The 25630-nt window shown below is 44.1% G+C and overlaps 1 pseudogene; it reads left to right on the top strand.

Moving 5' to 3' along the window:
- Positions 1 to 24821, top strand: LOC109783820 (AAA-ATPase At5g17750-like; annotated as a pseudogene).
- The last annotated feature ends 809 nt before the right edge of the window (positions 24822 to 25630 follow it).

The raw sequence follows: 25630 nt of genomic DNA, 5'->3' as shown, positions 1-25630 counted from the left end.
ATGTATCTACTTAATTTGTTACGGAATATTATCTGTGTTCATATTCTATCAGCGTTCCGGACGCCCATGGCCACCATCCTCATTGACGAGGCCGCCGCTGCCAGCTCCGGCTCCACCAATGACCTTTACGACGCTGCACAGCTCTACCTTGGCTCGCGCTGCCTTGCCGCTGCCTCACTGTGCACCTCTACAAGTCGCGCCAGTCGAGCATGCCCCGTCGAGCGAAGCGCGGGACACAAGCACAACTCGTACAACGTCTTCGGCAGCGTCAGCGGCGACCACCGCAACCTCCAGTTGTAGTTCCCCCGCCAGCACCATGACTTCGTGCATGACACCTACATCCCCGATGTAATCGATGAGGCCACCAGGATGTGGCTAAAGTCATGGGTGCGCAGGCTCTACACCAACTATGCGGCCGCGCCCAGCGATGACCACATCCGCCTCTGGACCTTCCACACCTTCTCCCACCCTTTCACCTTCGACACGCCCACCGTCAACCTGGCACTCCGCGAGGAGATCTGCGCCGACCTGCCCCGCTTCAACGCCCGGCGGGAGCACTAGGCGTGCATCGACCATGCCTGGAAGCGTGAGTACCAGCTCCACGGCCCGCCCGGCACAGGCAAGACCAACCTCGTGGCCACCATCCTGAACCTCCTCGAGTTCGGCGTCTATGCGCTGGAGCTCACCATGGTGCCCACCAACTCCCACCTTCGCCGCCTGCTCATCTCCACCATGCCCAAATCCGTTGTCGTCGTCGAGGACATAGACTGCTCCCTTGACCTCTCCGACCGGAAGAAGAGCTCTGGTGGCCGACGAGGACAACACGCAGCCGGCGAACTATCCCCGCCTGTCACGGCGGCCATGCCAGTGATCGGGCGTTGATAATCCCCAAGTCCAAGGAATCATCGTAGCAATTTCCAAAGGTGGGAGTGATAAGTATGGAGTGTAGAACCCACAAGGAGCTAAAGGTAAGATCAATATTATCTCAAGTCCTATCTGCATACACCGAACGTTTGCTTCAATCTAGAAACAAGAAATAAAACTACGTTGTGGGTATGAAGAGGATAACCTTGCCTGATATTGGAGAACTAAAATATAAAAGTGGGTGCTGTTAACATAAAGTTAGAATATATTACTATAAATTAAAAATAGCGATTGTGGAATAATGATGGGTCGGTGTGCGGAATTATCCTCGGCAATTGCTAACAAGATCGGTAGTTGTCATTGCAATTTCATATGAGGGAGAGGCATAAGCTAACATACTTTCGCTTGTTGGATCATATGCACTTATGATTGGAACTCTAGCAAGCATCCGCAACTACTAAAGATCATTAAGGTAAAACCCAACCATAGCATTAAAGTATCAAGTCCCCTTTATCCCATACGCAACAACCCCCTTACTCAGGTTTATGCTTCTGTCACTCAAGCAACCCATTATAAGCGAATCATGAACATATTGCAACACCCTACAGCGGGAATCCCTCACCTGTGCGCGGCATGGAAGGCACCATAGGACAGCACCAAATAAAACATACAACTCAAACCAATCTAGATCATCAATCAACCCAAAGGACAAAAGAAATCTACTCAAAACATCATAGGATGGCAACACATCATTGGATCATAATATGTGGCATCAAGCACCATGTTCAAGTAGGGGATTACAGCGGGGTGCGGGAGAGTGGGCCGCGTAAAAGAGATGAGGATGGTGATGAAGATGGTGATGTTGATGAAGACGATCACCGCGCCGATGGTTCCCCCGGTGGCACTCCGGCGGCACCGAAAGAGAGGGGGAGAGGTTCTCCCCTTGTGATTCCTCCTCCATGGCCTCCCCCTTAGATGGGGAGAGGTTCTCCCTCTGGTCCTTGGCCTCCATGGCGATGATGGTCCCCTTCGGGATCCTCCTCCATGGACTCCGGTGATGATGGCCCCCTCCAGTAGGGTGCCAGAGAGGGCCTAGATTGGTTTTTCGTGGCTACAGAGGCTTACGGCGGAGGAACTCCTGATCTAGGTTTTGTTCTGGAGTTTCCTCAATTTATAGGAGTGTTTGGCATCGGGGACGAGTCAAGAGTGTCCACGAGGGGGTAACAAGACCGGAGGGCGCGCCCCCCACCCTTGTGGTGGCCTCGGGACTCCCCTCTGGTATCTTTTTGCTCCATTATTTTTTATATTTTCCAAAAATATTCTCTGTAAATTTTCAGCCCATTTTGAGAACTTTTATTTCTGCACAAAAACAACACCACGGTAGTTCTCCTGAGAACAGCGTCAGTCCGGGTTAGTTCTAGTAAAATCATACAAAAATCATATACAATTTTTGTAAACATGGCAAGAATACTTCATAAATTATAGATACGTTGGAGACGTATCAGCATCCCCAAGCTTACTTCCTGCTCGTCCTCTAGTAGGTAAATGCTAAAAGAAATAATTTATGAAGTGTGAATGCTAGCAAGTGCACAAGTTTGATAAATGATAATTTCAATCACTTTTTCCAGCATCATTATATATCATAAACAAGAGCTCATCTCAAAAAACTTCCCATGATCAAGTAGCAAGCTATTCACAAGTTAAAGTATAGACCATAAAGTTTCTTGAAAACTAACAAACCATGTTCTTAGTCATCAAACAATTGCAATTCATCTTATTTTCAGGAAGGGTCTATGTAAGAGCTTTGATTTAGCAAACTCCACATACTCAACTATCATATAGTCTTCTATGATTGCAAACACTCAAAGCATATTTTTAGAACAAATAGCATCCGTCAAACACAGAGAAATATAGGGGCTTAATGTTTCGCCTCCCAACTTATTTATCATATAGATAATTGTCAACAATAATAATTCATGATCAAATACATTTGAATGGTCATATATGCTTGTATCTTTCCCCACTACATGATGCTTGCCAACTGAGAATAATTGAGGTTGAAATAGGAAGGGATACTATTGACTCTTGCATAAAATTAAATACATGAAAGTAAAAGATATGCCCTTCGTAGAGGGAAGCGGAGGTTGTCATGCGCTTTTGAATGTTGGATGTGCAAACCCTTAATGCAAAGGAACGTCACGTTGTATTGCCCTTTGTGATAGCAACCTTTATTATGCAGTCTGTCGCTTTATTTCTTTACCACCACAAGTTCGTACAACGCTTATTTTCCCTTACAATAAATACATATTTAGGAGCAAATTTTTTTTGCATCGATGACAACTTACTTGAAGGATCTTATTCAATTCATAGGTAGATATGGTGGACACTCATGGCATGAAACGGGGTTTAGGGGGTTTGGATGCACAAGTAGTATCTCTACTTAGTGCAAAATTTTGGCTAGCAAAGGATCCTAAGCAAGCACCACATGTTAGGGGATCCAAAACAATACAATTCTATGCAAATATACCCAAACATAACTCATTACATTGTCTTCCTTGTCCAACTTCAACTAATTTGCTCAAGTTTGAAAATAATTAATAGGGATCACAAGCATAGAAGATGTCCAAGATAGTATATTTATATGTGAAATCTCTCTTCCTTCAATATTCTTTCATGAATTGTTCAAGTGACCAATGTTTTGTTTGCTAACTTTCAATAAATTTTACCACCTGTACTTCTTATAACTGTAGTCATTACTCCTCACGGGATAAGCATATGAAGCATATATAATTTCAGATCTATGATATTCAATTCATTCAACCATTTACTCATAGGATATAAGTGAAGCACATGAGTAATGACAAACTACTCCAAAAAGATATAAGTGAAGAACACTGAGTAGTCAAATAATTAACTAGCCATAGGAGGACTCTCTCTCATTCAAGATTTCAGATCCAATGATTTAATTCAAACAGCAAGCAAAATGAAAATACACTCCAAGCGAAACACATATCATGTGACGAATGAAAATATAGCTCCGAGTAAGGTATACCGATGGTTTTGAAGACGAAAGAGGGGATGCCTTCCGGGGCATCCCCAAGCTTAGGAACTTCAGTCTTCCTTGAATATTACCTTGGGGTGCCTTGGGCATCCCCAAGCTTAGGGTCTTTTCACTCCTTATTCTCCTCGTATCGATATCTCACCCAAAACTTGAAAACTTCAATCACACAAAACTTAATGGAACTTCGTGAGATGGGTTAGTATGATAGAGAGTAAATCATTCACTTTGGTATTGTCAAAGACAAGATTCATAATTGTTCTCACACAATGCCTACTACATCATATCATTTCTACAATTTATATTGAGCAATATAAGCCATAGAAACTAGAAAACAAGCAAAACTATGCATTGAAAATAGAATCTGTCAAAAACAGAACAGTCTGTAATGATCTGAATAACAACCATACTTATGTTACTCCAAAAATTCTGAAAAATTAGGACAACATAGAAATTTTTTATATAAATCATCTTAAAAAAATCAGAATTTTTCTACGCTCCAGTGAATTTAAACAATTCAGTGACTGGAGGCAAAAGTTTTTGTTTTTGCAGAGAATCAAATCAACTATCATCCACACTACCCCAAAGGCTTTACTTGGCACTTTATTGAGACAAAAACTATAAAACATGATTACTACAGTAGCTTAATCATGTGAACACACACAAACAGTAAGGATAAATATTGGGTTGTCTCCTAACAAGCGCTTTTCTTTAATGCCTTTCTAGCTAGGCATGATATTATAATGATACTCTTCCAAGCCCAATTCCGATGATAATTTTATTCATACTCTAAAAGGTACAAGTGAAGTTCATAGAGCATTCTACAAATAATTTAGATTTACCAATATCCAAGCTCAAAATATATAAGTGAAGCACACGAAGCATTCTATAAAGCCATACTAAAAAGATTTAAGTGAAGCACAAAGAGCATTCTATAAAGCCATACTCAAAAGATTTAAGTGAAGCATAAAGAGCATTCTACAAATAAATGAAGGGCTATTTCATACTAGCATGGAGCATATAGGAAAATAAAAGAGGAATAAACACAAAAGACGCATATCATGTGAACAAAACAAAAACCTAGGTATACCGATAATTGTTGAAGAAGAAAAATGGGATGCCAATCGGGGCATCCCCAAGCTTAGATACTTGAGTATCCTTGAAATATTTACTTGGGGTGCCTTGGGAATCCCCAAGATTGAACTCTTGCCTCTCCTTATTCTTCTCATATCGGTAACTCCTCATTCTTCAAACACTTCATCCACACAAAACTTAACAAAAAACTTTGTGAAATCCGTTAGTATAATAAAGCAAATCACTACCTTTAGGTACTGTTGTAAACTCATTCCAATTTCATATTAGCATTATATATACTATATTCCAACTTCATCATGGTTCATACCCCCCCCCCCCCCCCCCGATACTACCCATAGATTCATCAAAATAAGTGAACAACACATAGAAAACAGATCTGTCAAGAACAGGACAATCTGTAGCAATCTGGAACTTTCGTATACTTCTGTAACTTCAAAACTTCTAAAAAATTAGGACAATCTAAAAAATTTGCAGAGTAGTACTGTGTAAAAATTTCAAGATTTTATCATGCTCTAGTAAAAAATAAAAATTCAAACACTACAGCAAAAGTTTCTGTTTTTCTGCTGCACACACCAAACAAGCAATTTAAACATTCTAAAACCAAACGTTGGCACATTATTTTTATAATACAATGAATATATACAAGGGGATACTTAATTTTGAGAAATTTCCATGAAAAATTCTACATTGTTTCCATGAGCATGAACTCAAGTGTTCAAGGTCGACCCTCACTTCTCCAATGCATAACCTTCCAATCACTTCTCTTTTTGAAAAAGTTTTTAGGCATAACAGGCAAGTAATTTTTTTTGTATTTTCATTCTTTTAAATTTTTTTGTATGTTTCACCCACAACTAAAGAGATAAAAAACAAAAGGGAAAACAAAATAGTGAAGGAAGCAAACAAGCACACACGAGCATATCAACCCCACGCTATTGCTCCCCGGCAACGGCGCCAGAAAAGAGCTTGATAATCTCCAAGTGCAAGGAGTCATCGTAGCAATTTCCAAAGGTGGAAGTGATAAGTATGGAGTGTCGAACCCATAAGGAGCTAAAGGTATGATCAATATTCTCTCAAGTCATATCTGCCACTAATACGACTCTGCGTACACCGAACGTTTTCTTCCATCTTGAAACGAGAAATAAAACTACGTTGTGGGTATGAAGAGGATAACTTTGCATGATATCGGAGAACTAAAATATAAAAGTGGGTGTTGTTAACATAAATTTAGAATATATTAATATATATTATAAATAGCGAGTGTGGAATAATGATGGGTGGGTGTGTAGAATTATCCTAGGCAATTGCTAAGAAGATCGATAGTCGTCATTGCAATTTCATATGAGGAGAGGCATAAGCTAACATACTTTCTCTTCTTGGATCATATGCACTTATGACTGGAACTCTAGCAAGCATCTGCAACTACTAAAGATCATTAAGGTAAAACCCAACCATGGCATTAAAGTATCAAGTCCCCTTTATCCTATACGCAACAACCCCCTTACTCGGGTTTATGCTTCTGTCACTCAAGCAACCCACTATAAGCGAATCATGAACGTATTGCAACACCCTATAGCGAAAATCTCTCACGTGTGCGCGGCACAGAAGGCACCATAGGACAGCACCAAATAAAACATACAACTCAAACCAATCTAGATCATCAATCAACCCAAAGGACAAAAGAAATCTACTCAAAACATCATAGGATGGTAACACATCATTGGATCATAATATGTGGCATAAAGCATCATGTTCAAGTAGGGGATTACAGCGGGGTGCGGGAGAGTGGACCACGTAAAAGAAATGAGGATGGTGATGTTGATGAAGACGATCACCGCGGCGATGGTTCCCCCGGTAGCACTCCAACGCCATAGAAAGAGAGGGGGAGAGGTTCTCCCCCGTGTGTTTCCTCCTCCATGGCCTCCCCCCTAGATGGGGAGAGGTTCTCCCTCTGGTCCTTGGCCTCCATGGCGATGATGGCCCCCTCTGGGATTCTCCTCCATGGCCTCTGGTGATAATGGACCCCTCCGGCAGGGTGCCAGAGAGGGCCTAGATTGGTTTTTCGTGGCTACAGAGGCTTACGGCGGCGGAACTCTCGATCTAGGTTTTCTTTTGGAGTTTCCTCAATTTATAGGAGTGTTTGGCGTCGGGGACAAGTCAGTCCACGAGGCGGTGACAAGACCGGAGGGCGCGCCCTAGGGGGGGCGCCCCCACCCTTTTCGTGGCCTCGGGACTCCCCTCTGGTATCTTTTTGCTCAATTATTTTTTATATTTTCCAAAAATATTCTCCGTAAATTTTCAGCCCATTCCGAGAACTTCTATTTCTGCACAAAAAGAACACCACGGTAGTTCTGCTGAAAACGGCGTCAGCCCGGGTTAGTTCTAATCAAATCATACCAAAATCATATAGAATTGTTGTAAACATGGCGTGAATACTTCATAAATTATAGAAACGTTGGAGACGTACCAGGCATGAGTCAATAAGCCTCTCTAGTGTCATCAACTTGGTGGATTTGCTCTGGTCATCCTATGTCAGCGAGCGCCCAATGATCTTCACCACCAACAACCCGGAGCGGCTGGACCCGACACGGCTCCTCGCGGGATGCATGGACCGCAACATTGAGCTCGGCTACTACTCACCTAGCCCATCGTAGTCCATGTGCTCGCCAAGAACTACCTCGGTGTTGGCGAGGACAGCGATGGCGATCCTGACACGGTGGTGTTGGGAAACGTTGCATGGAAAACAAAAAAACTCTATGCACATGCAAGATCTATCCATGGAGATGCATAGCAATGAGAGGGGCGAGTGTGTCTATGTACCCTCATAGACCATTAAGCGGAAGCTTTTATCAACGTGGTTGATGTAGTTGTACACCTTCACGATCTGCACGATCAAGTACCGAACGTACAACACCTCCGCGGTCAACACACGTTCAGCTCGATGACGTCCTCGCCTTCTGATCCAGCAAGACAGGTGAAGTAGTAGATGAGTTCCGGCAGCACGATGGCATGGTGACAGTGCTGATGCAACTATCTCCGCAGGGCTTCACCGAGCACTATGAAAATATGACGAGGATGAACAAAAGGGAGAGGGGCGCCGCACACGGCTTGGGGATCATTGTGTGTGTTGCCCCTTTCCCTCCCCGCATATATATAGGTGGAGGGGGGGAGGAGGCAGCCCTAGGCGCGCCCCCTCCCTTTCCTTCCCTTAGGCGTGGAGGAAAAGGGCAGGAAGGGGCCGGCGGCTTGCCCTGCCTCAGGAGCCTCCCCCCTTCCATGTTATGGAGCATGGGGGAAAGGAAAGGGGGCTGGCTGCCCTAGGGCGCCCCCTCCTTCCTTCTGGTGCGTAGGGAAGGGGAGGTGGAGCACACCCAGCCCCCTTGTGGGCTGGTGCACCTCCCTCCTTGGCCCATGAGGCCCACCAAGTAAGTATAACCTATTGGTGGCCTCCCGGAACCCCTTCTAGCATCTGATGCATTCCGAAACCTTTCCGAAACCTGAATACCTTCATCCCATATATTAATCTGTACCTATGGACCATTCCGGAGCTCCTCGTCATGTCCATGATCTCATCCGGGACTCCGAACAACATTCGGTCACCAACTCACATAACTCATATAATACTATATCGTCAACGAACGTTAAGCGTGTGGACCCTACGGGTTCAAGAATGATGTAGACATGACCCAGACGCCTCTCCGGTCAATAACCAATAGCGGGACCTGGATTCCCATGTTGGTTCCTACATATTCTACGAAGATCTTTATCGGTCGAACCTTTATGACAACATACGTAGTTCCCTTTGTCTGTCGGTATGTTACTTGCCCGAGATTCGATCGTCGGTATCTCCATACCTAGTTCAATATCGTCACTGGCAAGTCTCTTTACTCATTTTGTAATACATCATCTCGTAACTAACTCCTTAGTCACTTTGCTTGCAAGCTTCTTGTGATGATCTATTACCGAGAGGGCCCAGAGATCTCCGATATACAGAGTAATAAATGCCAATCTCCATCCACGCCAACTCAACATACACCTTCAGAGATACATGTAGAGCATCTTTATGATCACTGAGTTACGTTGTGACGTTTCATAGCACACAAGGTATTCCTCCGGTATCCGGGAGTTGCATAATCTCATGGTCGAAGGAACATGTATTTGACATTAAGAAAGCAGTAGCAATAAACTGAACGATCATATGCTAAGCTAACAGATGTGTCTTGTCCATCACATCATTCTCCTAATGATGTGATCCCGTTATCAAGTGACAACTCATGTCCATGGTTAGGAAACCTTAACCATCTTTGATCAACGAGCTAGTCTAGTAGAGGCTCACTAGGGACACGGTATTTGTTTATGTATTCACACATGTATTTAAGTTTCCGGCCAATACAATTCTAGCATGAATAATAAAACTTTATCATGAATAAGGAAATATAATAATAACAACTTTATTATTGCCTGTAGGGCATATTTCCATCAGTCTTCCACTTGCACTAGAGTCAATAATCGAGTTCACATCGCCATGTGATTAACACCCATAGTTCACATCGCCATGTGACTAACACCCAAAGAGTTTACTAGAGTCAATAATCTAGTTCACATCGCCATGTGATTAACACCCAATGAGTACTAAGGTGTGATCATGTTTTGCTTGTGAGAGAGGTCTAGTCAACGGGTCTGCCACATTCAGATCCGTATGTATTTTGCAAATTTCTATGTCTACAATGCTCTGCATGGAGCTACTCTAGCTAATTGCTCCCATGTTCAATATGTATCCAGATTGAGACTCAGAGTCATCCGGATCGGTGTCAAAACTTGCATCAACGTAACCCTTTACGACAAACTCTTTATCACCTCCATAACCGAGAAACATTTCCTTGGTCTTCTTAGGTAACTAAGGATAATTTTGACCGATGTCCAGTGATCTACTCCTGGATCACTATTGTACCCCCTTGCCAAACTCATGGCAAGGCACACAACAGGTCTGGTACATAGCATGGCGTACTTTATAGAACCTATGGCTAAGGCATAGGGAATGACTTTCATTCTCTCTCTATCTTATGCCGTGGTCGGGCTTTGAGTCTTACTCAACTTCACACCTTGCAACATAGGCAAGAACCCTTTCTTTGACTAATCTATTTTGAACTTCTTCAAAACTTTGCCAAGGTATGTGCTTTGTGAAGGTCCTATTAAGCGGCTCGATCTATTCCTATAGATCTTGATGCCCAATATGTAAGTAGCTTCACCAAGGTCTTTCATTGAAAAAAATCTTATTCAAGTATCCTTTTATGCTATCCAAAAATTCTATATCATTTCCGATCAGCAATATGTCATCCACATATAATATCAGAAATACTACAGAGCTCCCACTCACTTTCTTGTAAATACATGCTTCACCATAAGTCTGTATGAAACCATATGCTTTGATCTCCTCATCAAAGCGTATATTCCAACTCTGAGATGCTTGCACCAGTCCATAGATGGATCACTGGAGCTTACACACTTTTTCAGCACCTTTAGGATCGACAAAACCTTCTGGTTGCATCATATACAAATCTTCTTTAAGAAATCCATTAAGGAATGCAGTTTTGACGTCCATTTGCCACATTTCATAATCATAAAATGCCGCAATTGCTAACATGATTCGGACAGACTTAAGCATTGCTACGGGTGAGAAAGTCTCATCATAGTCAACCCCTCGAACTTGTCGAAAACCTTTTGCGACAAGTCGAGCTTTGTAGACAGTGACATTACCATCAGCGTCCGTCTTCTTCTTGAAGATCCATTTATTCTCAATGGCTTGCCAATCATCGGGCAAGTCCACCAAAGTCCACACTTTGTTCTCATACATGGATCCTATCTCAGATTTCATGGCCTCAAGCCATTTATTGAAATCTGGGCTCATCATAGCTTCTTCATAGTTCGTAGGTTTCCCGTGGTCTAATAACATGACTTCCAGGACAGGATTATCATACCACTCTAGTGCGGAACGTATTCTGGTCGACCAACGAAGTTCAGTAGTAACTTGGTCTGAAGTTTCATGATCACCATCATTAGCTTCCTCTCTAGTTGGTGTAGGCATCACGGAAACGGTTTTCCCTCATGTTCTCCTTTCCGATTCAAGAGAAGGTACAACTACCTCATCAAGTTCTACTTTCCTCCCACTCACTTCTTTCGAGAGAAACTCCTTCTCTAGAAAGGACCCATTCTTGGCAACAAAGATCTTGCCTTCGGATCTGTGGTAGAAGGTATACCCAATTGTCTCTTTAGGGTATCCTATGAAGACGCACTTCTCTGCTTTGGGTTCGAGCTTATCAGGCTGAAGCTGTTTGACATAAGCGTTGCATCCCTAAACTTTAAGAAACGACGGCTTAGGTTTCTTGCCAAACCATAGTTCATACGGTGTCGTCTCAATGTATTTAGACGGTGCCCTTTTTAATGTGAATGCGATTGTCCCTAATGCATAACCCCAAAATGATAAAGGCAAATCGGTAAGAGACATCATAGAATGCACCATATCTAATAAGGTATGATTACGATGTTCGGACACACCTTTATGATGTGGTGTTCCAGGTGGCGTGAGTTGTGAAACAATTCCACATTGTTTTAAATGAAGGCCAAACTCGTAATTCAAATATTCGCCTCCGCGATCCGATCATAGAAACTTTATTTTCTTATTACGATGATTCTCCACTTCACTTTAAAATTCTTTGAACTTTTCAAATTTTTCAGACATGTGTTTCATAAAGTAGATATACCCATACCTACTCAAATCATATGTGAAGGTCAGAAAATAACACCCGTCGCGTGCCTCAACACACATCGGACCGCATACATCGGTATGTATTATTTCCAATAAGTCATTAGCTCGCTCCATTGTTCTGGAGAACGGAGTTTTAGTCATCTTACCCATGAGGCATGGTTCGCAAGTATCAAATGATTCATAATCAAGTGATTCCAAAAGTCCATCCGCATGGAGTTTCTTCATGCGCTTTACACCAATATGACCATAGAAGGTTTTTACATGCAGTGCCACAAGTATGTTGCACTATCATTATCAACTTTGCATCTTTTGGCATTAATATTATGAATATGTGTATCACTACGATCGAGATTCAATAAACCATTACATTGGGTGCATGACCATAGAAGGTTTTGTTCATGTAACAGAACAACAATTATTCTCTGACTTAAATGAAAAACCGTATTTGCAATAAACACGATCTAATCATGTTCATGCTCAACGCACACACCAAATAACATTTATTTAGGCTCAACGCTAATCCCGAAGGTAGAGGGAGTATGCGATGGTGATCATATGAATCTTCAAACACTTCCAACACACATCGTCACCTCGCCCTTAACTAGTCTCCGTTTATTCTGCAACTCCTGTTTCGAGTTTCTAATCTTAGCAACTGAACCGGTATCAAATACCTAGGGGCTACTACGAGCACCAGTAAGGTACACATCAATAACATGTATATCAAATATACCTTTGTTTGCTTTGCCATCCTTCTTATCTGCCAAGTATTTGGGGCAGTTCCGCTTCTAGTGACCATTTCCTTTGCAGTAGAAGCACTTAGTCTCAGGCTTGGGTCTAGCTTTGGGCTTCTTCACGGGAGTAGCAACTTGCTTGCCATTCTTCTTGAAGTTCCCTTTCTTTCCCTTGCCCTTTTCTTGAAACTAGTGGTCTTATTAACCATCAACACTTGATGCTCTTTCTTGATTTCTACCTCCACCGATTTCAGTATCGCGAAGAGCTCGAAAATCGTTTTAGTCATTCCTTGCATATTATAGTTCATCACGAAGCTCTAGTAGTTTGGTGATAGTGACTGGAGAATTCTATTAATCACTATCTTATCTGGAAGATTAACTCCCACTTTATTCAAGCGATCGTAGTACCCAGACATTCTGAGCACATGCTCACTGGCTAAGCTATTCTCCTCCATCTTGTAGGCAAAGTACTTGTCAGAGGTCTCATACCTCTCAACACGGGCATGAGCCTGAAATACCAATTTCAGCTCTTGGAACATCTCATATATTCCATGGCGTTCAAAACATCTTTGGAGCCCCTATTCTAAGCCGTAAAGCATGGCGCACTAAACTATCAAGTAGCCATCAGATCAAGCATGTCAAACGTTCATAATGTCTGCATCAACTCCTGCAACAGGTCTGTCACCTAGCGGTGCATCAAGGACATAATTCTTCTGTGCAGCAATGAGGATAATCCTCGGATCACGGACCCAGTCCGCATTATTGCTACCATCATCTTTCAACTTAGTTTTCTCTAGGAACGCATTAAACTTCAAGCGAACGGTAGCACGGGCCATTGATCTACAACATAGATATGCAAATACTATCAAGAATAAGTTCATGATAAATTAAGTTCAATTAATCAAATTACTAATGAACTCCCACTAAAATTAACATCCCTCAAGTTATTTAAGTGATACATGATCCAAATCAACTAACACATGTCTGATCATCACGTGAGATGGGGTAGTCTTCAATGGTGAACATCTCTATGTTGATCATATCTACTATATGACTCACGTTCGACCTTTCGGTCTGCAGTGTTCCGAGACCATGTCTGTACATGCTAGGCTCGTCAAGTTTAACCCAAGTATTTTGCTTGTGTAAAACTGGCTTACACTCATTGTATGTGAACGTAGAGTCTATCACACCGGATCATCATGAGCTGCTTCGAAACGACGAACTTTAGCAACGGTGCATACTCGGGGGGAGAACACTTTATCTTGAAATTTAGTGAAGGGATCATCTTATAATGATACTGTCGTTCTAAGCAAAATAAGATGCATAAAGGATAAACATCACATGCAACCAAAATATGTGACATGATATGGCCATCATCATCTTGTGCTTTTGATCTCCATCTCCAAAGCATCGGCGTGATCTCCAACGTCACCGGCTCGACACAATGATCTCCATCGTTGCGTCAGGGTCATCTTGCCAAATATTGCTTCTACAACTATTGCTAACGCATAGCGATAAAGTAAAGCAATTACATGGCACTTGCATTTCATACAATAATTAAGAGATAACCCTAAGGCTCCTGTCGGTCGTCGATATTACAAAACATGATCATCTCATACAACAACGTATACCACATCACGTCTTGACCATATCACATCACAACATGCCCTGCAAAAACAAGTTAGACGTCCTCTACTTGTTGTTGCAAGTTTTACGTGGCTGCTATGGGCTTCTAGCAAGAACCGTTCTTACCTACGCAAAAACCACAACGGTGATTATCAAGTTTGCTATTTTAACCTTCTACAATGACCAGCCATAGTCAAATTTGATTCAACTAAAGTAGGAGAAACAGACACCCACCAGCCACCTTTATGCAAAACAAGTTGCATTTCAGTCAGTGGAACCAGTCTCATGTGCGTGGACATGTAAGGTGGTTCAGGCCGCTTCATCCCATAATGCCTTCGAATCAAAATAAGACGTTGATGGTAAGTAGTATTACCATCACCGCCCACAACTCCTTTGTGTTCTACTCGTGCATATCATCTACGCATAGACCTGGCTCATGATACCACTGCTGGGAAACATTGCGTGGAAAACAAAAAAATTCTACGCACACGCAAGATCTATCCATGGAGATGCTAGCAACGAGAGGGGAGAGTGTGTCTACATACCCTCATAGACCTTTAAGCGTAAGCGTTTATCAACGCGGTTGATGTAGTCGTACACCTTCACGATCCGCCCGATCAAGTACCGAACGTACGGCACCTCCGCGTTCAGCACACATTCAGCTTGTTGACATCCTCGCCTTCTTGATCCGGCAAGACGGGGACGTAGTAGATGAGTTCCGGCAGCACGAAGGCGTGGTGACGGTGGTGATGCAACTATCTCCGCAGGGCTTCGCCGAGCACTATGAAAATATGACCGGGATGAACTAGAGGGAGAGGGGCGCCGCACACGGCTTGGGTATCATTGTGTGTGTTGCCCCTCTCCCTCCCCACATATATATAGGTGGAGAGGGAGAGGAGTCAGCGCTAGGCGCGCCCCTCCCTTTCCTTCCCTTAGGCGTGGAGGAAAAGGGCAGGAGGGGGCCGGCGGCTTGACCTGCCTTAGGCGCCTCGCCCCCCCCCCCCCCCCTCCATGTATGGAGCATGGGGGGAAGGAAAAGGGGGTCGGCTGCCCCAGGGTGCCCCCTCCTTCCTTCTAGTGCGCAGGGCAGGGGAGGTGGACCGCGCCCAGCCCCCTTGTGGGCTGGTGCGCCTCCCTCCTTGGCCCATGAGGTCCACCAAGTAGGTATAACCTACCCATGGCCTCCCGGAACCCCTTCCGGCACTCCGATGCATTCTGAAACCTTTCTGAAACCCGAATACCTTCATCCCGTATATTAATCTTTACCTCTGGACCATTCCGGAGCTCCTCGTCATGTCCGTGATCTCATCCAGGATTCCAAACAACATCCGGTCACCAACTCACATAACTCATATGATGTTATATCATCAATGAACGTTAAGCGTGCGGACCCTATGGGTTCGAGAATGACGTAGACATGACCGAGACGCCTCTCTGGTCAATAACCAATAGCAGGACCTGGATGCCCATATTGGTTCCTACATATTCTACGAAGATCTTTATCGGTCGAACCTTATGACAACATACGTAGTTCCCTTCGTCTGTCGGTATGTTACTTGCCCGAGGATAATAGAAAACAAGAATGGAGTGATGATGAACTCAAGAAACTTTAATCTCCATACCTATTTCAATCTCGTCACCGGCAAGTCTCTTTACTCGTTCCGTAATACATCATCTCGTAACTAACTCCTTAGTCACTTTGCTTGCAAGCTTCTTGTGATGTTATATAACGAGAGGGCCCAGAGATACCTCTCTGATATACAGAGTGACAAATCCCAATCTCGATCCACGCCAACTCAACAGACACCTTCGGAGATACCTGTAGAGCATCTTTATGATCACCCAGTTATGTTGTGATGTTTGATAGCACACAAGGTATTCCTCCGGTATCCGGGAGTTGCATGATCTCATGGTCGAAGGAACATGTGTTTGACATTAAGAAAGTTGTAGCAATAAACTGAACGATCGTATGCTAAGCTAACGGATGGGTCTTGTCCATCACACCATTCTCCTAATGATGTGATCCCGTTATCAACTGACAACTCATGTCCATGGTTAGGAAACCTTAACCATCTTTGATCAACGAGCTAGTCTAGTAGAGGCTCACTAGGGACACGGTATTTGTTTATGTATCCACACATGTATTTAAGTTTCTGGTCAATACAATTCTAGCATGAATAATAAACCTTTATCATGAATAAGGAAATATAATAATAACAACTTTATTATTGCCTCTAAGGTATATTTGCATCAGGTGGTGGACGGCTTCATGGCCGAGGCTAAGGGCCTACTCTCCACCGACGTGTGCATCACGCTGGCCAGCATCGGCGGGGTGTTCATGGGCTGCGATGGCGCAAGCGCCTCTGCCGCCCTCAGGAGGCTCGTCAGCAAGCTGCGTGGAAGGAAAGACATGTCGATCGCCGAGATGGTGCAGTCCGGTGCATTGACAGGTGAGAAGATGGAGTGAGCCAGACCAGATACTGAGATTGACCAGTAGTACATGGCTTGTTGCAGCATTTCCCGGAGAATTGCTGAAGGAATTAACTTCAATAGTTATGATATCAGCACCAGATTGATCGATGTATGTGTTCGTGTCATCCTGTTGCGGGATTTGCATACAGTGAAAGCTTGGTATATAAACTACTTATTTCAGATGTACTATGATATCTACATTATTCTAGTATGGTAAATCCCCTTTTGTCTCTTAGTTCTGTTAAAAGTTATAATATACAATGCCTATTCAATCAACGATAGTTCTCGCGATCTAATGTTGTCGAATTTTTGTGCAATCTAGATTATGTACTTCTGTCAAGCTCGAAAGGATACATTCATCTATTTTTTAGCAGTTTCCTCTTTTATATTTACCTTTCAGAAATTAACCAACAATTAAAGACGAAAGTATTATAGCTTTGTCTAGTCAAAATAAAAATATCTTCTACATGTTGTACTTATGTTTCATGATTTAAACTGACTGTCCTGATAACAGGTGATGTGGAATCCTTTTAGAAAATTGGCATCCAATATGGGTTGGGATTTTTCTAATATTGGATTGACAGCCCATGCAAGACTTGATTTTTGGGGCATCTAATGTTATCTTCTCTTCTTTGTGTGTATGCTCATCACGGGTTGTTTAAGCTAACTTATCTGATAACCTTTCTTAGATAGATCATTTGATCTTTGCCTATCATATGTTTTATTTCAGAAAAAATATTCCATATGTTTTATTTCTTTTCCATCCTTGCATGGGAAATGTTTCAAATGCTCACCCGGAGCTATTTATCTGTTAAGAAATAAGGTCAGTTATTTATCTATTTTTCTGTTAGGAATATGATTTTTTGTCACCAGCCTATGTATGAAGAAGATTTCATAAATTGTCACACTAATATTTATTTCAATAGAAGAACTTTTTGTCCATTTGTTGCATAGCAGACGGGATCATTCACCAGCAGACTCAAGCGGAAGCAGCTACAGGGGGCACAAATGTGTGATACGTTGAAGAGAATGATATCTCTACAATCTGGACGTTTCCCAGATTCTCGAGATCATAGCAGCAAGAAAAACTTGGTAAGTTGTCCCTTTCATGTCAATCTTTGTTAGAAGGGATACAACCAATTAGTAACCATATAGATGGTTTGATTGATCACAATGTTTTTGGCACAATCTTGGCCTGGATTTTGGCTTCTAGGATATACTGTAGCCGCCGAATGTTAACACTCGGTAAATTAAGCTGAGCCAAAATTAAGTTTTAAGTCATAGGAGAGGGAGTGTGTGTGTGTATGTGTGTGTGTGTGTGTGAGAGAGAGAGAGAGAGAGAGAGAGAGAGAATGAAGGTGGGGCGGAGGAGGGTGGGATAGAGTTTGGGAGCGAGAGACATATATAGGTGTGAAAGAAAGGGTGTAAGGAGAGAGTGGTACTAACATATTACAATGAGAGAGATATGTCAGATAGAGAGAGGTTTAGTGTGAAATATAGTACAAGTGCGCCCTTACGTGTTTGAAATTCAAAGTTTGTGTTCACGGAGGTGGAAGGGGGGATTACAAGCCGGATCTTTCACTAACTAAGCTGGCAAACATGGAGCGGGGTTGCGGCGATAGTTGGTGGAGAAAGAAGATGTTGAGTGTTTTATTGATAAAAAGGTAAATTGTACATGTGCATGAAAATTTTATAGGTATACATTTTTTTCGAAAAAGATTCCGGGCTATTGCAAAAGTTTATCAGAAGTACAAATTGTTGGAAATATGCCCTACAAACAATAACAAATTGGTTATTATAATATTTCTCTGTTAATTATAAACGTCTATTATCCATGCTAGAATTGTATTGATCGGAAACTCAGATACATGTGTGGATACATAGACAACACTGTGTCCCTAGTGAGCCTCTACTAGACTATCTTGTTGATCAAAAGATGGTTAAGGTTTCCTAGCCATAGACATGAGTTTTCATTTGATAACGGGATCACATCATTAGGAGAATGATGTGACGGACAAGACCCAACTGTTAGCATAGTATATGATCGTTCAGTTTATTGCTACAGCTTTCTTAATGTCAAATACATATTCCTTCGGCTATGAGATCATGCAACTCCCAGATACCGAAGGAATATCTTGTGTGCTATCAAACGTCAAAACGTAACTGGGTGATCATAAAGATGCTCTACAGGTATCTTCGAAGGTGTCTGTTGAGTTGGCATGGATCGAGATTAGGATTTGTCACTCCGTATATTGGAGAGGTATCTCTGGGCCCTCTCGGTAATACAGCGTCACAAGAAGCTTACAAGCAAAGTGACTAAGGAGTTAGTTACGGGATGATGTATTACGGAACAAGTAAAGAGACTTGTTTGTAACGAGATTGAACTAGGTATGGAGATACCGACAGTCGAATCTCGGGCAAGTAACATACCCAAAGACAAAGGGAACTACGTATGTTGTCATAAAGGTTCGACCGATAAAGATCTTCATGGAATATGTAGGAACTAATATGGGCATCCAGGTCCCGCTATTGGTTATTGATCGGAGAAGCGTCTCGGTCATGTCTACATCATTCTTAAACCCGCAGGGTCCAGACGCTTAACGTTCGTTGACTATATAGTATTATATGAGTTATGTATGTTGGTGACAGAATGTTGTTTGGAGTCCCAGATGAGATCACGGACATGACGAGGAGCTTCGGAATGGTCCGGAGGTAAAGATTGATATATAGGATGGTATGGTTAGGCCAAGGGGTAAGGCCCACGGCGCTTTAGGTCGGTGCAAAAGGATGTTTTGCATAGGTCAGGGACCAAACGCCGAAGACCCTAGTGCCTGGCCCTGGGCCAGATGCCGAGGCACATGGCGTCTGGGCCATACGCCGAGGACTGTGGCGTCTGGTGCTAGAAGTCCGAGAAGGACTCTTCCTTGCGGGCAAAACTGACTTTGAGGAGGCTTTTTCTCCAAGTTTCGACCCCGGGGCTCAACATATAAATAGAGGGGCAGGGCTAGCACCCGTAACACATCAAGAATCACCAAGCTGTGTGCCGGCAACCCCGCCCCCTCTAGTTTATCCTCCTTCATAGTTTCCGTTGTGCTTGGCGAAGCCCTGCGAAGATTGTTCTTCACCACCACTGTCACCATGTCGTCGTGCTGCCGGAACTCATCTACTACTTCGCCTCTCTTGCTGGATCGAGAAGGCGAGGACGTCATCGAGCTGAACGTGTGCTGAACACGGAGGTGCCATACGTTCGGTGCTTTATCGGGACGGATCGTGAAGGTGTACGACTACATCAACCGCGTTGATAAATGCTTCCGCTTAGCGATCTTCAAGGGTATGAAGATGCTCTCCCCTCTCGTAGTTATGCATCTCCATGGTTAGATCTTGCGTGTGCATAGAAATTTTTTGTTTTTCATGCAACGTTCCCCAACACAAATCACCTCAAACGTAATAAAAGTGACATCGAGGTCTCCACTACTGTTGTCAGATGTGCAGTCGACGTGCCGCTATCGCCGCTCCCCTACCGAAGCCGATTACCGACAGTACGAAAGTCTTCGTAGACATGCCCCTAAGGACCAACACCCTGGAGCCGTAATTGTCGTTGTTAAATTCTTGGATAGATCTGTAGGAATTGACATCAAATCTCACCGTCGCGTACGAACGACAAGAAACCCTAACATCGCCGCCCCAAGGAGACAACGGGAATCTACAGCAGAGCTCCGTCGACTACATCTAGATGGACTAAAACCATTAACCCAAACTACTAGCTGGAGAGACACCTAGAGGGGAGGCAAATCCATAGGCTCGCCAGAGAAGTCTGGAGAGGAGAGTTTTGCCTAGCCACTGAGGGAAGGGGAGAAAACTCTCGGAGAGTTTTATGTATCTATAGACATACGTTAACTTGATTAAAGTCGAACAACCAAACTAATATATGCATCGTTGCAACGCACGAGCAATATTATTTTTCATGTGAAATCATTATGCTAATTATATATATTGCATGTGCAGGATGCAAATGAAGCTAAAGACAACATTCGTGACCTTGTATATAAATATCTTAAGCGCATCAAATAGATATTAGTTTGTAACATATATTTTTTGGATCATTTATCTCTATGCACACATCCTCGAGTTCCATTGCATGTGAAGTGGATTTTAATTATTTTTTATTGTTCCAGGCTATCTTTTCTATACATATGAAATTTGAAATGCATTATATTTATTGGCTCTCAATGTACACATCCTCGGGTTACATTGTAGGTGAAGTGGATTTTAAGTACTTTTCGATTGTTCCAGGCTATCTTTTATATAGATATGAAATTTGAAATGCTTTATAAGTATAGCTGTAATAAAAGAGTCTATATCTGCAAAATTTGATATGCATTGTTTTTCATTAGTGCACTTGTGAAGAAAAAAAAGTCCGTGGTAACGCATGGACGTTCTACTAGTTATGTTAGAGATGATCAAGTAGAATTAGTATGAAGTAGTATTGCTGTAATCTATGTTTGTTTGAAATGAACTTGGCGTGTTTGCAATAATCTAGTCGTTGCAATTTTACATCATCTATTGAGCACTAGTGCCTCATTTTACATTGTCTGTTGGAGTTAGACGTTTGTGATGATGCAAACAAGCACTTTTTGATGGGGTATAATTCACTCCAACCACAATTTAGTTCCCCTGCAAAAAACAAAACCACAATTTAGTGATGTAAAATACACCTATGCTCCAAGAAGATTGACGTGTGTGTCAGCGCACACACCTAATCCTAGCTGAAGCTATATGCCGCCTATAGCGACGAGGAAGAAAGGATCGCCTACATGGAGTGCTAGTTGGGTCGAGGCCTGGGCTTTTTTATTCAGTTTTCAATAGACAACTGGTTTTCCTGTATGTGCGTCCATCTGTCCGTATTAAATGGACCGGGAAAAAAAATCTATCCATGTTAAACCGTCTTTGTACATGTGGTCTTTTTCTGTTTCTTTTTCTTTTGTTTGTTTTCTTGGCATTCTTTGTTTTTCTTTGTTTTCATCAGTTTTCTTTTGGTTTCCTATTTTACATATGTTTTCTTTTTTCTTTGGTTTCTTTGGATTTTTTATTTTCTTTGGTTTTTTTTCTCCTTCTGTATTATTTGTCAACATGTCTAATTTTTTAATGCATTTATACATTTTTCACATACATCAAGAACATATTTTTGTACATGTTTAATATTTTTCAAATACATGATAAACATTTGTCGAATAGATGATTAAGATTGATTTTTAATAAATATTTTGATGTCTACTTTTTCGCACATTGCACATTTTTTCGTATACATCTAAAATATTTCTCATATAAGTTTAATATTTTTAGATATATGATTATCTTTTTTCAAGTACTTGCTTTAAACATTTTTTTGAATACGTGTTTTACAATTTTTTGAATACATGTTGGACCTTTTTTTGTATGATACAAAACATTTCTTTTCACCACTCTCCGAGAGGAACCTTCACACCCGACCCCCGGGTTAGGTTGGGTGGAATGGTGGATATTTTTTTGCCACAAGTGCGAACTTAGTCCTTGGTAAGACACGAGGGGGAGGCAAGGTCTTCAATCATTCATTAAGTGCCTGCGGTGAGACTGTTGAACTGTCACATACATTGTAACGTTGGGTTGTTGTATATCTCCTTCTGTTGTAACAAGGTAGGCCTAGTCTTTAGGGATAGACCTAATCTAGTGCCACCATTCGGGACGTGCCCTGCATGTAGGGCTGGCTTTCTATATGTACGTGTAAACTGAAGGAAATATGCCCTAGAGGCAATAATAAAGTATTATTTATTTCCTTATATCATGATAAATGTTTATTATTCATGCTAGAATTGTATTAACCGGAAACATAATACATGTGTGAATACATAGACAAACAGAGTGTCACTAGTATGCCTCTACTTGACTAGCTCGTTAATCAAAGATGGTTATGTTTCCTAGCCAGACATGAGTTGTCATTTGATTAACGGGATCACCTCATTAGGAGAATGACGTGATTGACTTGACCCATTCCGTTAGCTTAGCACCCGATCGTTTAGTATGTTGCTATTGCTTTCTTCATGACTTATACATGTTCCTATGACTATGAGATTATGCAACTCCCGTTTACCGGAGGAACACTTTGTGTGCTACCAAACGTCACAACATAAATGGGTGATTATAAAGGTGCTCTACAGGTGTCTCTAGAGGTACTTGTTGGGTTGGCGTATTTCGAGATTAGGATTTGTCACTCCGATTGTCGGAGAGGTATCTCTGGGCCCACTCAGTAATGCACATCACTATAAGCCTTGCAAGCATTGTGACTAATGAGTTAGTTGCGGGATGATGTATTACGGAACGAGTAAAGAGACTTGCCGGTAACGAGATTGAACTAGGTATCGAGATACCGACGATCGAATCTCGGGCAAGTAACATACCGATGACAAAGGGAACAACGTATGATGTTATGCGGTCTGACCGATAAAGATCTTCGTAGAATATGTAGGAACCAATATGAGCATCCAGGTTCCGCTATTGGTTATTGACCGGAGAGGTGTCTCGGTCATGTCTACATAGTTCTCGAACCCGTAGGGTCCGCACGCTTAAAGTTACGATGACAATTATATTATGAGTTTATATGTTTTGATGTACCGAAGGTTGTTCGGAGTCCCGGATGTGATCACGGACATGACGAGGAGTCTCGAAATGTTCGAGACATAAAGATTGATATATTGGACGACTATATTCGGACACCGGAAGTGTTCCGGAGAAGTTTCGGATTAAACCGGAGTGCCGGAGGGTTACCGGAACCCCCCGGGGAAGTATTGGGCCTTAGTGGGCCTAGAGGGGAGAGAGAGGGCAGCAGCCAGGAGGTGGCGCGCCCCCTCCCAGGAGGAATCCTAGTTAGACTAGGAGAGGGGGCGCAGCCCCCTTTCCCTCTCCCTCTCCCTCTCTTTCCTTCCCCCCCCCCTCTTTTCCTTGTTGGACTAGGAAAGGGGAGTCCTACTCCTACTAGGAGGAGGACTCCCCCCCTCTCCTTGGCGCGCCTAGGGTAGCCGGCCTCCCCTTGCTCCTTTATATACGGGGGCAGGGGGCACCTCTAAATACACTTGATATACGATATTTTAGCCGTGTGCGGTGCCCCCCTCCACCATATTACACCTCGATAATACCGTTGCGGAGCTTAGGCGAAGCCCTGCGTCGGTGAAACATCATCATCGTCACCACGCCGTCGTGCTGACGAAACTCTCCCTCAACACTCGGCTGGATCGGAGTTCGAGGGGCGTCATCGAGCTGAACGTGTGCTGAACTCGGAGGTGCCGTGCGTTCGGTACTTGATCGGTCGGATCGTGAAGACGTACGACTACATCAACCGCGTTGTGATAACGCTTCCGCTGTCGGTCTACGAGGGTACGTGGACAACACTCTCCCCTCTCGTTGCTATGCATCACCATGATCTTGCGTGTGCGTAGGAAATTTTTTGAATTTACTACGTTTCCCAACATAAACAGTTATGGAAAAACAGTGTGATTGATCGCTCAGTTTGGTTATCAGAGCTATGGCTTCCCCTTCCTCCTCTCCCGAGCGAACGGCTAATGTCGCCGCCGCCTCCGGCAACCCCATCGATGCGCCTCCACGCGCTCCGGTTTCTGACGAGACCTCTGGCTCCGGTGGTCTTCCTCTTGCAGCCATCCCACCCACCCCCTCGACCCTGCCTTCCTCCTCCAATCCTCCCCCACCTCTCCCGTCCAGCGTCGCCGGCGTCATCGACTTCAAGCTCGCGCTCGACGGCCGCAACTTCACGCGCTGGAGGAACTACATCACCCTGATGCTTGCGCGACACCACGCCGAGGATCCTGTCCGGGCCGTCTCGACTCGCCGGCTAGCCGACCCGGCATGGCGTGATGACGACACCACCGTCGTCCTTTGGTTCTACACCACGATCGAGGGGGACCTCCTCGACATCGTCGCCCCCGCCAGCTCCTCCGCCTTCACCATCTGGACGCGGCTCCACGAGTACTTCCTCGCCAACGAAGCTGAACATGCTATGCATCTGGGCCAGGAGTTTCGGGCGTGTGTGCGCGGCGACCTCACCGTCCACGAGTACTGCCGCCGGCTGCAAGGCATCGCGGCCGCCCTCGCCGACGCTGTGAGCCCGTCACAGATCGCACCCTCACCTTGCAGATGCTCGATGGGCTGGGGCCCAAGTTTGTGATGCAGTCGGCGATCCTCCAGTCCACCGTGCCCCTGCCCACCTTCAACTAGGCGCGCGCACGTCTCGTCCTCGCCGAACTATCCATGGACAAACATGTCCGCGCTGAGGGGGCTCAGGTCCTTGCGGTGCAGCATGATGACCGCGGCCCCTCCGGTGACCGTGGTGGTGCGCGCGGTGGCGACCGCGGCGACCGGGGCGGAGATCGCGCCCCTGCTGGCGGTGGTGGTGGCCAGCTCGGCGCAAACCGCAGCCAGCACGGTGGGCGCAGACGCGGCCGCGGCCGTGGGCGTGGTGATGCCCCTGCTGGACGTGGCGCGGGTGCTCAGCCGTGGCTAGGCTACTTCGCGTCGATGGGCGCACCCTTCCCTCCGCCACGCAGCCCGTGGATTCGCCGAACTCCGCCGGCGTCCTCGGCCCCCGCCCCGGTGCGCCCACACAGGCCTACCCGCTGTTGTACGCGCCCACTCCGGCCCCTCCAGGCCCTGTCTACGGCGCACCTCCAACCAGCTGGGACGCCGCGGCCATGTACCACGCCGCCCCCAGCTATGGCACCGCCTTCCACCCCAACGCCGAGTGGATCATGGACACGGGCGCTGCATCCCACGTCATCGGCGATCCAGGTACCTTGACTTCATATCATCCCATCTTAGCGCCTTATACTCGTCATATCATTGTCGGCAATGGCTCTCGTCTTCCCGTGCTCGCTATTGGTACTACTCATCTCCCACCCAAACCCTTTTATCTACGCCATATTCTTCTTTCCCCTAATATAGTCAAGAATATTATTTCCGTTAGAAAGTTTACTCGTG

The sequence above is a fragment of the Aegilops tauschii genome, chromosome 4 (genome assembly GCF_002575655.3).
Source record: "Aegilops tauschii subsp. strangulata cultivar AL8/78 chromosome 4, Aet v6.0, whole genome shotgun sequence".
Taxonomy (NCBI): Eukaryota; Viridiplantae; Streptophyta; class Magnoliopsida; order Poales; family Poaceae; genus Aegilops; species Aegilops tauschii.
The sequence above is the reverse complement of the archived record's forward strand: the minus strand, read 5'-3'. Positions and strand labels throughout refer to the sequence as shown.